Raw genomic sequence first — 14,960 nt, forward strand, 5'->3', positions numbered from 1 at the left:
TTTTTATTTATTTTGAGAGAGAGAGAGAATCCCAAGGAGGCTCTGCACGGTCAGGCAGAGCCTGAGCGGGGCTCGAACTCCTAAACCATGGGATCATGGCCAGAGCCAGACCCAAGAGCCAAATGCTTCACCGACAGAGCCACCCAGGCGCCCCCTGAATGCTGATAGTTTAACCCATTTCAAAAACGAATCTGACAACAGTTAACATTGAACAGATGGGCCCCTGGCCTTGTCCCCACCCGGACCCTCCCCACTGCTGCCCGAGGGTGATGTTATATTAATTTCCTGGGCATCTTTCCAGTGTTTTCCTTATGCAAGCAAAAGCTAGAACTACAGTTTTACCTCTTTCTCAGAAATGTAGCAGATTATCTACATTGTTCTGCCCTTTATCTCGCACTGCCACCGGCTTATTAATTGAATGTGTTGGAGATCTTTCCTTATCAAAAAGAACTTCCTCTTTTTTTTTCCAGCTAGTATGCCATTGTGCCATGTCCCATGGTTTATTTACCGATGCTTTACTGATAAGACAGGTTATTTCCAGTTGCTTTCTGTACAGACAGCACTGCACTGAATAACCTTATTCATACATCCTACTTGTGTGGGTAAAACTGGTGGGTAAATTCCCAGAAGTGGTAAATACACTGGAGCGACTCCATGCAAGCTGAGTGAGTCACTTAGCCCTCTCACCAGTATTATGTGAGATCAAACAGTATTTTAAGTATGTCAGGTTTTTGAAGTTTCGGTTAAAATACTAAAAACATGTTTCTTTTCAAGAAATAACTTACATTCCTTTGTTAGTTTACAAAGCACTTGAGTATATTTCATGAGATTCTACAGTGGTGATGAGAGATTTTAAGGATTATAGGGGCGCCTGGGTGGCTCAGTCGATTAAGCGTCCAACTTCAGCTCAGGTCATGATCTCGTGGTGAGTTCGAGCCCCACCTAGGGCTCTGTGCTGACAGGCAGAAGCCTGGAGCCGGCTTCAGATTCTGTGGCTCCCACTCTCTGCGCCTCCCCCACTCAGGTTCTGTCTCTCTGTCTCTCAAAAATGAATAAATGTTAAAAAAAATTTAATTTTTAAGAATTGTAAATAGATGTATTCATGCAACACTGCATTGTGCAAAAAAATTTTAAGTGTCTAATCATTTGGCATTTTAAGAAGACACTTTGGAAGTGTGCAATGACTTCATCTTTGGCTCTTTGCCAAGGAAGCAGGCAAAAGCCACCCCCTTTGAGTTTTGAGTATGGTGGGGAAAGAGAGGCACGTGGTCAGATGTGTCTCAAAAAGGAGGGATTTTAGGTAGTTGGAGGAAGACCCTAGAGAAGACGGGCTGCTGTGTTCCAGGCCCCGTAGTAAACTCTTGTAAGGAGACGCCTGTGCTGGTGGCCTGCTGCAGCAACGAGATAGGACAGAAAAATGGCAAGGCTCCTGAGACATCCGCATCACCATCAAGATCTGAACTGGACCTGGGTCAGCAGCAGTTTTTATCAAATGAATACGTCGCACACAGTGTTCACAACTATGGCGTTACTTATGCTCTTTCAGAAATGGCCACTCTTTCCTCTTTCACCTGCGCGAGTGGCGGATACTCCCTGCCCCTTGACTTTGCATTTGCCCTTGTTTTCGCTAATAGAATGTTAACAGACGAGGCCGGTCAAGGTTTTGAAAAGCACTGACCTGCCGATCAGCCGTGCTCTCTTATAATTTTGTTTTGCCATGGGAAGAACTTTCCTCCAGGGCTGCCGCCACCGCCCTCTCAAGCTGGGCTTCAGAATGAACTCAGGTGGAACAGAGCGTCTCCGCCAACCTGTACCTGTACCCAAAGGAGTCACCGTAGCCAAATTGCTGCACAATAGCTCTGGTTTGTTACACCTCAATAGCCCAGGGATGCAGCTTTAAAAGGTTCATAATGAAAAACAGCAGTCTTCTGACTCAGTCCTTCCTACCCCTCACCCCTGCTTTCCAGAGGCAAATATTTTTAACTCTTTTACTTATTTCTTAGTTATCTCAATACCGTTGACCCTTGAACTACATGGGCTTGAACCGCGTGGGATTGCTTATGCACAGATTTTTTTCAGTGAGCACAGTTCAGTACTCTAAACATTTTCTCTTAGGATTTTCTTGACATTTTCTGTTCTCTAGCTTACTTTATTACAAGAATACAGTATATGTAAAATACAACAAACAAAATATGTGTTAATTGACTATGTTATTCATTAGGCTTCCATCAACAGAAGGGTATTAATAATTAAGTTTTGGGGGGAGTCAAAAGTTATGTGTAGGTTTCTGACTGCACGAGGGGGCAGGGGGCGTTGATGCCCCTAACCCTTGTAAGAGACAACTGTATTTTTTTTTTTTAAAGGTTTTATTTATTTCTAGGAGAGAGAGAGAGAGACAGCGTGAGCAGGGGAGGGTCAGAGTGAGAGGGAGTCACAGACTGAAACAGGCTCCAGGCTCCGAGCTGGCAGTCAGCACAGAGCCCGATGCGGGGCTCGAACCCACGAACCGCGAGATCATGACCTAAGCGAAAGTCGGACGCTTAACCGACTAAGCCACCCAGGCGCCCCGAGCCAACTGTATTTTTAAATAATATGCTAATACTGTCGTTTCTCCTTACTGGTTTTAGACATTATATATTGACTTCCTGGAAAATGTACTTTCCATTTCACAGATGTAGAAGATGAGGGTCCAGAGGGGTGAAATGAGTGTAAAAGGTCCTGCAGAATCTTGGTTAACTTTTGATACCAAATTTCACACTCTGCCCACCATAAACTCTATCAGTACTACTTAATGAGTCCATAACACTCATACACTCCGCTTTCTAGTTCATACCTACTTATCATCATACATTTGCAGAATAAAGCAGCAAAAATTAAACCATTCACAAAAATGTATGTGTATATATATATATATATTACTCTTTTACTGGTAGCGAAGACAACTCCTAGTTCAGTCCTTTATTTCCAGGCAGAAAAATCTCATTCTATTCACTTCTTTTATTCAATATTTGACAAGGGGCGCCTGGGTGGCTCAATCGGTTAAGCTTCCGACTTCAGCTCAGGTCATGATCTCATGGTTTGTGGGTTCGAGCCCCACGTCAGGCTCTGTGTCGACAGCTTGGAGCCTGGAGCCTGCTTCAGATTCTGTGTCTCCCTCTCTCTCTGTTCCTCCCCTGCTTGCACTCTGTCTCTCTTTCTCTCTCAAAACTAAATAAACATTAAAAAAATTAAAATATCTGACAAGTCTTTATGCATAAATACAAACTAAAAGACTAGCTGTTTTCAAGGAGCTTAAAACCAGTTTCTAATAGCAGTTGCCACATTTAACTAAAAGATACTGTTTTGCCTTGCTGACCTCAAAATCCAACAATGGAGAAATGATGTTGATAACGTTAGTGACAGAGTTCAGGACATGCTATCTCCAAATATGTCACCTTGGCACATTGATTATTTTGAGTTAAAAGCATTTTTTAAAAAACTTTGTTCTTTCGAGAGGCAGAGAGAATGCTCGAGGAGAAGGGGTGGAAGGGGTGGAGGAGCAGAAGAGAGAATTTCAAGCAGGCTGGCTCCACAGTGTTCAGCTTAATCCCACAAACCCTGAGACCATGACATGAGCCAAAGTCACGAGTCAAACACTTCACGGACTGAGCCACCCAGGCATGCCGAGTTACAGGCATTTTTTCAAACAACAGGTGCAAGAAAGGCACTCAGCTTCCCAGTTTTTTATCCCGAAAGCAGAAGGGGAAACTAAGGTGAGCAGGGCTCTCCCAGCACCAGGAGGAAAGAAACATCAGCAGAGAGGAACTTGAGTCTGGAAGAATTTGCACACAGAGACCTTAAAATAACTTCCGTTAGTCTCCCTGTTTTATTTTCATGACTTTTCCACAATTGCCACTTTGTTCAACCCAATATATAAACATTTAGCTTTTGCCACTTCTTTGTGTCGTTTTCTTTTTTTCTAATTCTTTTAAACTTTTAGTTTTTTTTTAATATTTTATTTATTTTTGAGAGAGAGATAGAGACAGCATGAGCAGGGGAGGGTCAGAGAGGGAGACACAGAATCCGAAGACAGGCTCCAGGCTCTGAGCTGTCAGCACACAGCCCCATGCAGGGCCCGATCAAACTCACAAACAGTGAGATTATGACTTGAGGGGATGTCAGCCACTTAACCGACTGAGCCACCCAGGCGCCCCTGTGTCATTTTCTTATGAAAGCTCCTGGATCATGTAAAACTTGCATTAAGTAAATTCGTATACTTTTGTCCTGTTTAACCTTTGTTGTCGATTTAATTCTCAGGCTCTGCCAGAGAGCCTAAGGAGGTAAAGCTTTCGCCTGCCCAACATTAAAAACCGCCACCAGTTTGGCCACTCTGATCCTCATACCAAAAAGCAACTCTACCCCAAATTAGCCCGATCACCATAAATAGCAAAGAAACTGCTTCCAGCCTATTTTTTCATGCCTCACTTGCATTTCTCATCTCATCTCAGTAAATGCTCATTTTCTATTAATGTGAATGTATCTTTTATCTCATTGATATTCAGCATTTTGCCTTTTGTTTACTTATTATCTGTCTCCCTCTGACCCTGTGAACTCAATAGGACCTTCCTGTCTTGGTCACTGCTGAATCCATAGCATCTATCACAGTCCCTGGCACACAGCCGGTGCTCAATACTTGCTAAGCAGTCTCTTTAACTTCACCCCAAAGATGCTCCTTGCTTTGCCTGTCGCTGTAGATGAATACTCCGCCTCTGCAAAACAGTGCAGTTTACAATGGGGCTCCAACCGATTTCTTATTCCTATTTTAATCTTAGTTGCCACGTCGAATTCGTTTCATCGGACAGCGACGAGGAAAGGCTACGTGCCGCGGATAAGGTCGCTTTATTTCCATCCGGTTCCCGGGTTCCCGGGTTCCAGGGGCGAGGGGGCCAAACTGCAGTTAATGGGTGGAAGGAAGCCATATGCGGAATTAAATGAATGTATTTTTCAGCATCCACTAAAGGATGGGTCGGGGCAGGCTCCAGGGAGGTCCGGCCGAAACGGCGAATTTCCCCTCCGAGCCCCCGAAAGGTTAGGTCGGCGAAACAGGAGAAGAGTGGGCGAGCCCTGACATTTGAGGCGGCGCTGGCGCAAGGGGGAAATTCTGACACCGAGGGCTGTGAGGGGCCCGGGGGGTGGCTTCGCCTCTGCTCCCACCCGGCGCGAAAGCCCCCCGGCGTGGGCCACCCGGCACCCCTCCCACGGCCGGCCGGGAGCCCGAGGTCAGCGGCCCACCTGCAGTGACGTGAGGCCCGCTTCCGGCGCCCGGGGCGGGCGGCGCCCGGGATTGGTCGCGCCGCGCCGCAGTGGGCGGGGCCCCGCGCGAGGGGGCGGGGCGGCCGGCTGGGTCCGAGGTCCAGGCGGCGCGTCCCGTTCTCTGTGGGCGGGCGGAAGTATTAGAGCGAGCCGCCGGACACGGTGGGGTCACCGTCGCACCTTTGCGACACCGCGAACTTCCGGGGGGGGTTGCGGTCCGCGTAGGCGAGGCAGGAAGTTCACCCTTCTCGCCTCCTCAGCCCAGATTGGTTCCGGTGGCGGACGCCAGTGGGCGCGCGGGGGCTCCGAGATGGCTTTGGGGAGACCTGCAGGGCCCCGCGTCGGACTCGAGGCTCTGCCGCGCGGGCCTCGTTTGCTCTCACGTCTCCGGCTCCTCGTGGGAAGCACTGCCCTGCTCCGCCCTTACTGGCATCCTAACCGCCGGGAGAGAGAGTAGGATCTGATTCGGGTTTCAGTACAGGGTTATCAAAAGCGTTCAAACACCTCTCGTTTGTAACACGTGAATAGGAATGCCTGCCCCGAATTTGGTGAGGCCCTAGTGACGTAAAACGAGAGCTCAGAGGAAGTGAAGCGTGGCTGGTCCCCGCGGCTGGGCCTTATCCCTATTCTGCTGCGGTGTTTGCAGATTCCAGTGACCTTGGGATCCCGGTGATCCGGTTTCTCACAGTGGTCTAAGCGATCAGTCACCCTTCCCTGCGATACACATTTGAATCTAGCAGAACCTTCTGACTCCTTGCTCCCGCCCTTTGACTGTATCCTGAATCCCTTTCTTTTCTCTAGCCCGCCCAGTGCACGTGGGGGCACCCACGGAGAAAACACGGTTTTGGCAAGCTTGGGCACGCCCGCGTGGTGCTGCGGGTCCGCCGGCGCTGGCGGTGAGCGCCCACCTGGGGGCTTTCAGTCAGTGGAAGGTATGCTCGTGCGTTCAGATCCCTCCACACCGTGGTTCAGACATCGTCCTCATCTTTCGTGTTCTTACCTCTTACTCTCCCTCATTCATTTTTTCTTGTGCCTTGAACATACGCCGCACTTGGCCGCCTCCACGCTTTGGCAGAAAGCAGTTCCTCTAACTGGAAAGCCTTCTGCTTCCACACCAGCCTTTCAAGCTGTTCTCCACCTTGGAAAACCCAGTTCCCTCGTAAAGTGCTCCAGGAGGCTTATATTCCCACAGCACTTTGTTCTCTTAGTATGGAATCTGTAAGGCTGTGCGGCCTTAGCTTAGTTATGTGTATAAATGCCTGCCTACCACTCCAGGCTGTGAAGGCCGTTGGGATGGTGGGATGGTGTTCTATCTCGATATGCCTCTCAAGGCAGCAAAATTCGTCCACAAAGCATCAATTGAGTGCCTGTCCTGTGCCCAGGACTGATGGTGCCCGGGACACAGCCGTGAAAAAGCCACATCCCCTATGACAGAGCTGATGTCCGTGAGAGCGACAGAGGATGGAGAGTAAACAGTTGCATGAATAACTGGGTGCTAGGTGGTAATATGTGCTGGGAAGGAAAGTAGAAGGGTGAGAGGAGATGGAGAATAATGAGGGGCGGCGCTCTTTAGGAGACCTGGGTAAGAGGAGGCCCAGAAAGTGAGGAGCAGGAGTGTGGTCCCTCTGTCCAAGTCCAGGAGCAGCAGGGAAGGCCGGCTTGGGGGGTGGAACAGGTCACAAAGCAGAAGTGACAGATCAGATATCCTGTGCACACTTGCATCAGAAGTTCAGTAGATGCTTGTGAGTCAAATTTATTGAGTTGGTAAGGGGTCAAGAATAATTTAATGACAGTAACAAAGAAATTCAGAACTTGTTTGAGTGCTGTAGACCTGGTAGGTGTATGTTAAGTATCCACAACTTACATGCACATACACTGGAGCTCTTATTTAGTTATCGAATTGAAACGGCTGAGCCACCCAGTGCCCTGAAATCTTAATGAAAACCAATGGTTTACACAGTGGTCTTCCATTATACTGGAAATTCCAGAAGACAAGGAGGCAGAGTTTGTGAAGGAAGAAACGGATCGACTTGTGAGTGGAGTCATTTGGTGGAGGATACCGATCACCATTAAAAAGTTCAAAAGGAAACAAAATCCATCTTCGGATGATGACTTGCTTTTGATTCGGAGGGAAAATACTTGGATGTTCGTTGGCAAAATTTGAGTTTAGGAAGTAGTTGCGTGTGTCTGCGTGTTTGTTCCTTCCCCAGGAACGAGGTGAATGCTAGGGAGAGGCCAGGACTCCACAGGCAGAAGCCCGCTTTCAGAGCAAGTCATAAGCTTCAGGATAACCTTGCTTGTCAGGGTGAATTTTCTTTCATCATAGCTACCGGCTGCAGCCCACAAAGCACTTCCCTTTAAGCGACCTGTGGCAACTCTCTCCAGTCGAATTTTAAAATACGTAGCACTTGCTTCCTTAATGATCTTTGCTTCCATGCTCTTAAGTTTTGAAAAGTTAACCTAGCTTCCTCCAAAAAGTGGCTGCTGTGGATTCCAGTCTTCATCACATTTCTCGAGGTTTAAACTGTCAGTTTATTGGCAGTCATTCACATAGATGAGATCAGATCAATGTGGTTTCCGACTCAGCTCTCAAACCACTACATCGGCAGTGTCTCAGGCTCCATTGCTGAGTCAAATGTCTTTGTGTTCATTCACAGGAATGAGTAGCTCCCAGGTCAGTCAGAGCCCGTGGCCAAATGTTAAAGGAGCCTGGGAATGAGAACACCTCGGCTCCAACCTTGGCTTTTCCTTCCCCTAAAGGTGGCTGCCTGGTGTGCTGAGAAAATGCATGTCCTCTGACTCCAGCCTGTCTGCGGGTAAGCCCAGCTCTCTCCGTGCTAGCTGGGTGGTCCTGAACAAGTTCCCTGACCCTCAGGCCTCAGGGCCCCTGTATGAGGTAGGGCACTAACTTCATAGGGTTATTCTGAGCATTAAAGGAACAGAGATGAAACTAGAACACTGGTCCATCGTAGACAATCTAGTGCCACCATTAATGCTTGGCTTGGTCACTTGAATTCTCTCAACTTCTGTTTCTTTCTTTTTTTTTTTTTTTTTTAATTTTTATAGTTTATTTTTGAGACAGAGAGACAGAACATGAGCTGGGGAGGGGGCAGAGAGAGAGGGAGACAGAATCCAAACAGGCTCCAGGTTCTGAGCTGCCAGCACAGAACCCGATGTGGGGCTTGAACCCACGAACCGCGAGATCATGACCTGAGTCGAAGTAGGACGCTTAACTGACTGAGCCACCCAGGTGCCCCAACTTCTGTTTCTTTAACACTAGAAGAGTCACAACAGCTCTTGCCCTTGTAGAATTGCTGAGAGGCTAAGTATTCGGTGGGCTGAGTATAACATCTGTGGTGCAGAAAGCAGCCAAGAAGTATTAACTATTATTAAGTATTTTATTAAGTATTAGAAGACATTTATTTGTCAGTGTTGCAACCCGTCTAAATCCATGGGTGAAGCGCCCATAGGAGAGGAACACAGGAAGTGATAGACCATAAAAATGTGCCATCTCGATGGAGACGGGGAGGGTTAGAAATTGTACAGATAGACCTTAAGGTGCAGCGACAGGATCTATATAAGGACCCGAAAGAAGAAAGAGTAAGAGCAGATTCCCAGAGCTAAAACCAAGTACTGAGTATCTGTCCCAATGCAAGACAGGAAAGGCAGCAAGGAGGCCTTGTGCATAGAGGAGGTGATCTTAGGGTCCTCAGACGCCCACAGGGCACAGATAGCATTCAGGGGTCTGTGAGGCTGGACGGGAAAAAAAAAAAAAAATCACATCTTTTATTTTCACTAACCTCTAGCAGGAATCTAGTATTTCCTTCAGGCTTGAATTTAAAAATCCTCAGAGCAGAGCCAAGGGAACGTATGATGTCGCACCAGTAGAAATCGGTTATTTTCATACCACGTCATGGTTATTGCAGGTACCATTGACACTCGTGATTAATCTGAAACTAGGACAGGTATGTGTTAATGAAGAAGTCCATGTATTACCATATATTGCAAGTTGGCTTAAAAAAATTTTTTTAATGTTTTATTTTACTTTTTGAGAGACAAGAGAGTGAGCAGGGGAGGGGTGGAGAGAGAAGGAGACACAGAATCAGAAGGAGGCTCCAGGCTCTGAGTTGTCAGCACAGAGCCTGACGCGGGGCCTGAACCCATGCACGCTAGATCATGATCTGAGCCGAAGTCAGACGCTCAACAGAGTGAGCCACCCAGGCGCCCCTGCAAGCTGGCTTTTTAAATATTTGGTGGGTATATTTCAAAACGATGGGTTTCCTCTGTAATCCTTTGTATTATATTTTACAAACTTAAAAAGAGACTTCCAGGGGCACCTGGGTGGCTCAGTCAGTTAAGTGGCTGACTTTGGCTCAGGTCATGATCTCATGGTTTGTGGGTTCGAGCCCCATGTCGGGCTCTGTGCTGACAGCTCAGAGCCTGGAGCCTGCTTCAGATTCTGTGTCTCCCTCTCTCTATGCCACTTCCCTGCTCACATTCTGTCTTTCTGTCTCTCAAAAATAAAATAAACATTAGGGAAAAAAATTTTAAAAAAAGAGAATTCCAGGAGGGGCCACACGCATAGAGCCCACAGGATAAAGGGGTACTGAGCACAGAAAGATGAAGAGTCCTTGTTAAGAGCCAGCCAGCCAGGTTTGAACCCTTTCCCTGCTCCTTACCAGCCAGGTGACATTGGGCAGCCTACCTGGGTTCTCTGTGCTCTAGTTTCCTCATCTCTAAAGTAGGGACAAAGGCTGTTGGAAGGTATAATTGGTATAATCTATGTAAACACACAGAATAGGGCCTTGCAGGAGTGAGTCCCCAGCAAATGCTAGTGATCAGCGGAAAAGCATCTTATGTGAGACCCAAAGAAGGGTCAAACCATACAGCTCAGGCGGGGGGACACACACCAGAATGACTTCACAAGGGAGAGGGAAGGAAAACGTTAGGTCATGAAGATGTAGGCAGACTACGAGACTGCAGTTAACAAACTCATGTCTTCACTTAGCTGTTCATTCATTCATTCATTCATTCAGTAAAGGTTTCTTGAATGCCTGCTTCGTGCCTCTAGATACTTTCACCGGCATTTGTGCGGTCTGGAGCAGGTGTAGAAATGGCACTCACATAACCTATGTCTTCCTATTTAAGTGGCAAATCAAGCTAATGACGTGTTAAATCTGTCCTGTTTTTCTTTTTTTTTCTTTTTTTTTTTTAATGTTTTTTATTTATTTCTGAGAGAGAGGCAGCGTGAGCAGGGAACGGTCAGAGAGAGAGGGAGACACAGAATCCAAAGCAGGCTCCAGGCTCTTAGCACTGTCATGTCAGCACAGAGCCTAACATGGGGCTCGAACCCACAAACCGTGAGATCATGACCTGAGCCAAAGTCGGACGCTTAACCGACAGAGCCACCCAGGCGCCCCAAATCTGTTCTGTTTTTCTACTCCAACAGAGAAATCTTCAAAATAACGAAATAAACATATTATTGTTTTTATGTGACAAAGTTGGGAAAATACAACCGATGACTGAATTTAATTATTGCAGATGCCTGGATATACTTTGATGGTCTAGAAATGTTTAAATGGGTGGCAAGGACACATAACTCATAAATTATTATATATTTGCTCCATACAATTTCTTTTTCTTGCTTCATTTCCTTGGCCGAGAACTTCACATAACCCATGATTTATTGACAGTACTGACTGGAAGGAGTGAAAACATGAACTATAACTGTACTCAAAGAATACAGAATTTGTATGCATGTCATGTAAATTGTAAATGTGACTGTAGAATTTTTCAATTAAAATTATTTTTCGTGTTTCCTTTAAAAAAGTTATTCTACTAAAAGCTTTACAATTATTAAAATAAAATTACAATGATATATATCAAATATCTAGTTATTTAAATATATCTGAGACTTTTTATTTTTGAAATGTAATTAAATTCCATTAAATATTTGTTATAAAAATTTTAAACTCTTTGCAATTCTGAGGCTCAATGTCCTTCTTGTGGATTTCAGTAAAGAACCGGTATTAAAGTTCTTTTATTTTTGGAATGTTTATTTATTTGAGTAAGCTCTGTGCCCAACATGGGGGCTCGAACTCATGACGCCGAGATCAAGAGTGGCATGCTCCACTGACTGAGCCAGCCAGGTGCTCCCAGTCTTACAGTTCTTAGGTGCATGGGCATATTTGGAATAATACAAATTAATGTTGCAAAGTCTTCCTCAGATCTCCTGTGTGACTGTTACAAATCCCAAGCTAATGCACAGAGATTTCCAGAACTACGGGAATGTAGATAGGACCAAGAAGATGGACACTTGGGACTTCTGGGAACTACACTTGCCATATTATTCTTGCAAGATAATAGATGATGCAGGAATCTGTTACATCCGGGTATTTGAGAAAGATTTGGCTTTCCGAGCTGCAGGACGCCCAAGCTCACAGTGTCTGCTCTCTGAGCCCAGGACCACGGCCCAGGGATGCCCTCACCATGTGCTCCCAGGCCATAGACCAAGAGCGGTGGGGAAGTGGTTACCTTGGTGAGCTCAGACAGTGTGTGCATTGGGGGAACTATAGAATGTGCCTTAGCTTCCTGTGATGGTTTTATCAAACAGGAATGTGGTAACACGAACAGTGGGCAATTCCTTAAACACTGGGATCAAGCTGTGCATAGCCGTCAGTACATTCATTGTGAAATGGTTGACTTTGTGTAACGTGAGCTGCGAAGGCTGACCTTGAGAATCTTTTCGCTAGGTAAAGACTTTTAGGTCACTAGCCCGGCTTGAAAGAGTGAGCTAGTTGCTGTGCTGGGAAATGACAGACGTCACTTTCAGAGGAGGTAGCGTCTCTGCCCACAAACTATCCAAAACGTAGATTCGTGAGCAGCATTCAGTTAAATGAAAATATAGTCCAGTTAAATGTCATGCTGCAATGTTAACCCGAGTACCACATGTAAATGAGGAGGCTGCCTGGTTAGATCGTGACTTTGAAAGTGTTAGGTGATCAGCAGTGTCATTTTTATATGGTATAAAACTCCCACGAGGTGAACGCTGCTGAAATCAGTGGAGGGGATCCCACAGTGACCACAGGTAAAGTGACTTTTGGAGGACTTTCAGACCGTGGCAACCAAGTGTGTAGGCAGCCCATGCATTTTCCTTCTCTTTTGTTGCTGCTTCTGGTTGTTTTACTGATGATCAGCCTGGGAGACTAGGGGAGGGAAACTTTAAAGTCAGAAGTCACATAATAACGTTTCCTTTCTTCTTGAGAACTATGTGCCAGGCACTGAGCTAAGCACTTCATGTTCAATGTCTCAGTCCTCACGGGATGAGGATGAAGTAGAGTGTTATCGTGTCTGTAGACATGGTTGGAATAATTGACTCAGGGAGATTAAGAAATTTGCCCAAGGTCATAGGACCATCAACTGCAGAACCTGGATTCAATCCGAGTCAGTCTGACAGTAATGCTGAGGCTCTTAACCAGCTGCTATACTCTGCCGGTCCTGTTACATAGAAGACGGTGGCCAGGGGTACGTAATAAAATTGAACTAAGGTAGCAAATGAAAACCACAGTGAAATGCCACCTATCAGGATGACTATAACAAAAAAATTTTTAACTAAAAATAGGGGCGCCTGGGTGGCTCAGTTGGTTAAGTGTGGGACTCTTGATCTTGGCTTTCGTCATGATCTCATGGTTTGTGAGATCGAGCCTCTGATAGGGCTCCATGCTGGCAGTGTGGAGCCTGCTTGAGGTCTTCTCTCTCTCTCTGCTCCTCCCCAGCTTGCATGTGCATGCACTCTCTCTCTCTCAAAATAAATCAACAAACTTAAAAAAAAAAACAACAAATGGAGGGGTGCATGGGTGGCTCAGTCAGTTGAGCATCTGACTCTTGATTTCAGTTCAGGTCATGATCCCAGGGTGGTGGGATTGAGCCCTGTCTGAGCTTAAGATTCTCTCTCTCTCTCTCTCTCTCTCTCTCTCTCTCTCTTTCTCTCTCTCTCTCTCCCTCTGCCCTCCTCCCTTCACCCTTTCCCCACCACTCCAGCGTGTTCTCACTTTCTCTTTCAAACACAAAATAAAAAAATTTAAAGAATGGGAAAATAAGTGCAAGCAAGACTGTGCAGAAATCGGAATCCTATGCGCTGCTGATGGGGGATAGAAAATGGGTCAGCTGCCCTAAACCAGGGCCTGGCAATGCCTCAGTGACATTGGTGAAACAGAATCACCATACGATGTAACAATTTCACGCCTAGGTATACACCTGGGAACTGAAAACACACCCATACAAAACCATGTCCGCAAATATTCATGGCAGCATTATTCATAGTCGTCAAAAGCTGGAACAATTCAAATGTCCATCGACTGATGAACAGATAGACAACATGCGGACCTCGGTACAATGGCATATTATTCAGCCATGAAAAAGAATGAAGTTCTGACACACACACAACGACATGGGTAAACATGCTAAGGGAGAGAAGGCTGATGCAAAAGACAAGATGCTGTATGATTCTGTGAAGAGAATGTCTGGAACAGGCAGATTCACAGAGACAGAAAACAGATGAGTGGTTACAGAGGCAGGGTGGTCCCCTGGGGAGTGACTACTCATGGGTATCCGTTTGGGGTGAGGAAAATGTTCTGGATTTATATACTGATGATAGTTGCACAACATAATGAATACACTAAAATTCACTGAAATACACACTTTAAAATGGTGAAGTTTGGGACGCCTGCATGGCTCAATCGGCTGAGTGGCTGACTCTTGGTTTCGGCTCAGGTCATGATCTCAACGCTCATGAGACAAGCACTCTGACGGGCTCTAATCTGACAGCATGGAGCCTGCTCGAGATTCTCTCTCTCCCTCTCTCTCTGCCCCTCCCCCGCCTACACTGTCTCTCTCACTCTCTCTCTCAAATAAACTTAAAAATAATAATAAAATAAAATAGTGAAATTTATGTTATTTGAGGTATATCTTAATTTATTTAATTTATTTTTTAATGTTTACTTATTTTTAAAAGAAAGAGACAGAGTGTGAGTGGGGGAGGGGCGGGGGAGGGGGAGACAAAGAATCTGAAGCCGGCTCCAGGCTCTGAGCTGTCAGCAGACAGCCGGATGCAGGGCTCAAACCCACAAACTGTGAGATCATGATCTGAGCAGAAGTCGGACACTTAACTGACTGAGCCACCCAGGCGTCCATTAATTTTTTTAAACATGGACTTCAGATTGGGTCCCAAAGGTCCTTGAATACTGGACCATCAGGATCATGGGATCTAGGTTTTCTTTCCTTTCTTTTTCTTTTTNTTTTTTTTTTTTTTTTTTTTTTTTTTTTTTTTTTTTTTTTTTTTTTTTTTTTTTTTTTTTTTTTTTTTTTTTTTTTTTTTTTTTTTTTTTTGTGGACAACAGGGAGCTCCTGGAAGTTTCCGAGGAGGAGCATGGTAGTATGATAGGAATCGTGGAAACATGTAAAGTGCTTAGCACATAGCAAGTGTGCAATAAAAATTGGCTCCCTCCTCCCCTCTCTTCATACAATTTGATACCGAACCCCCACTTCTCCTCAGGGGAAACAGTTCTTTTCTGTTTGGATCCCAATAGAAAACCATCTGTTTTAGTTGAAACCACTCTTGCTAGATAGTTCCCTCGGTTGTCTTCCTGGGTGCCCGTAGCCTCTCAGTA

General features: G+C 45.8%; 1 long non-coding RNA gene across 1 annotated transcript in view; it reads right to left on the bottom strand.

The window, feature by feature from the left end:
* Nucleotides 1-8,911: 8,911 nt before the first annotated feature.
* Nucleotides 8,912-14,960, bottom strand: part of LOC120233632 — a 34,115-nt gene continuing 28,066 nt past the window's right edge. Inside the window, exon 3 of the long non-coding RNA XR_005528871.1 lies at nt 8,912-9,248. This is a non-coding gene — a long non-coding RNA (uncharacterized LOC120233632). The remainder of the gene's footprint in view (nt 9,249-14,960) is intronic.

Source organism: Hyaena hyaena, unplaced genomic scaffold (assembly GCF_003009895.1).
Source record: "Hyaena hyaena isolate Hyena2069 unplaced genomic scaffold, ASM300989v1 scaffold_94, whole genome shotgun sequence".
In the NCBI taxonomy this organism is placed as follows: domain Eukaryota; kingdom Metazoa; phylum Chordata; class Mammalia; order Carnivora; family Hyaenidae; genus Hyaena; species Hyaena hyaena.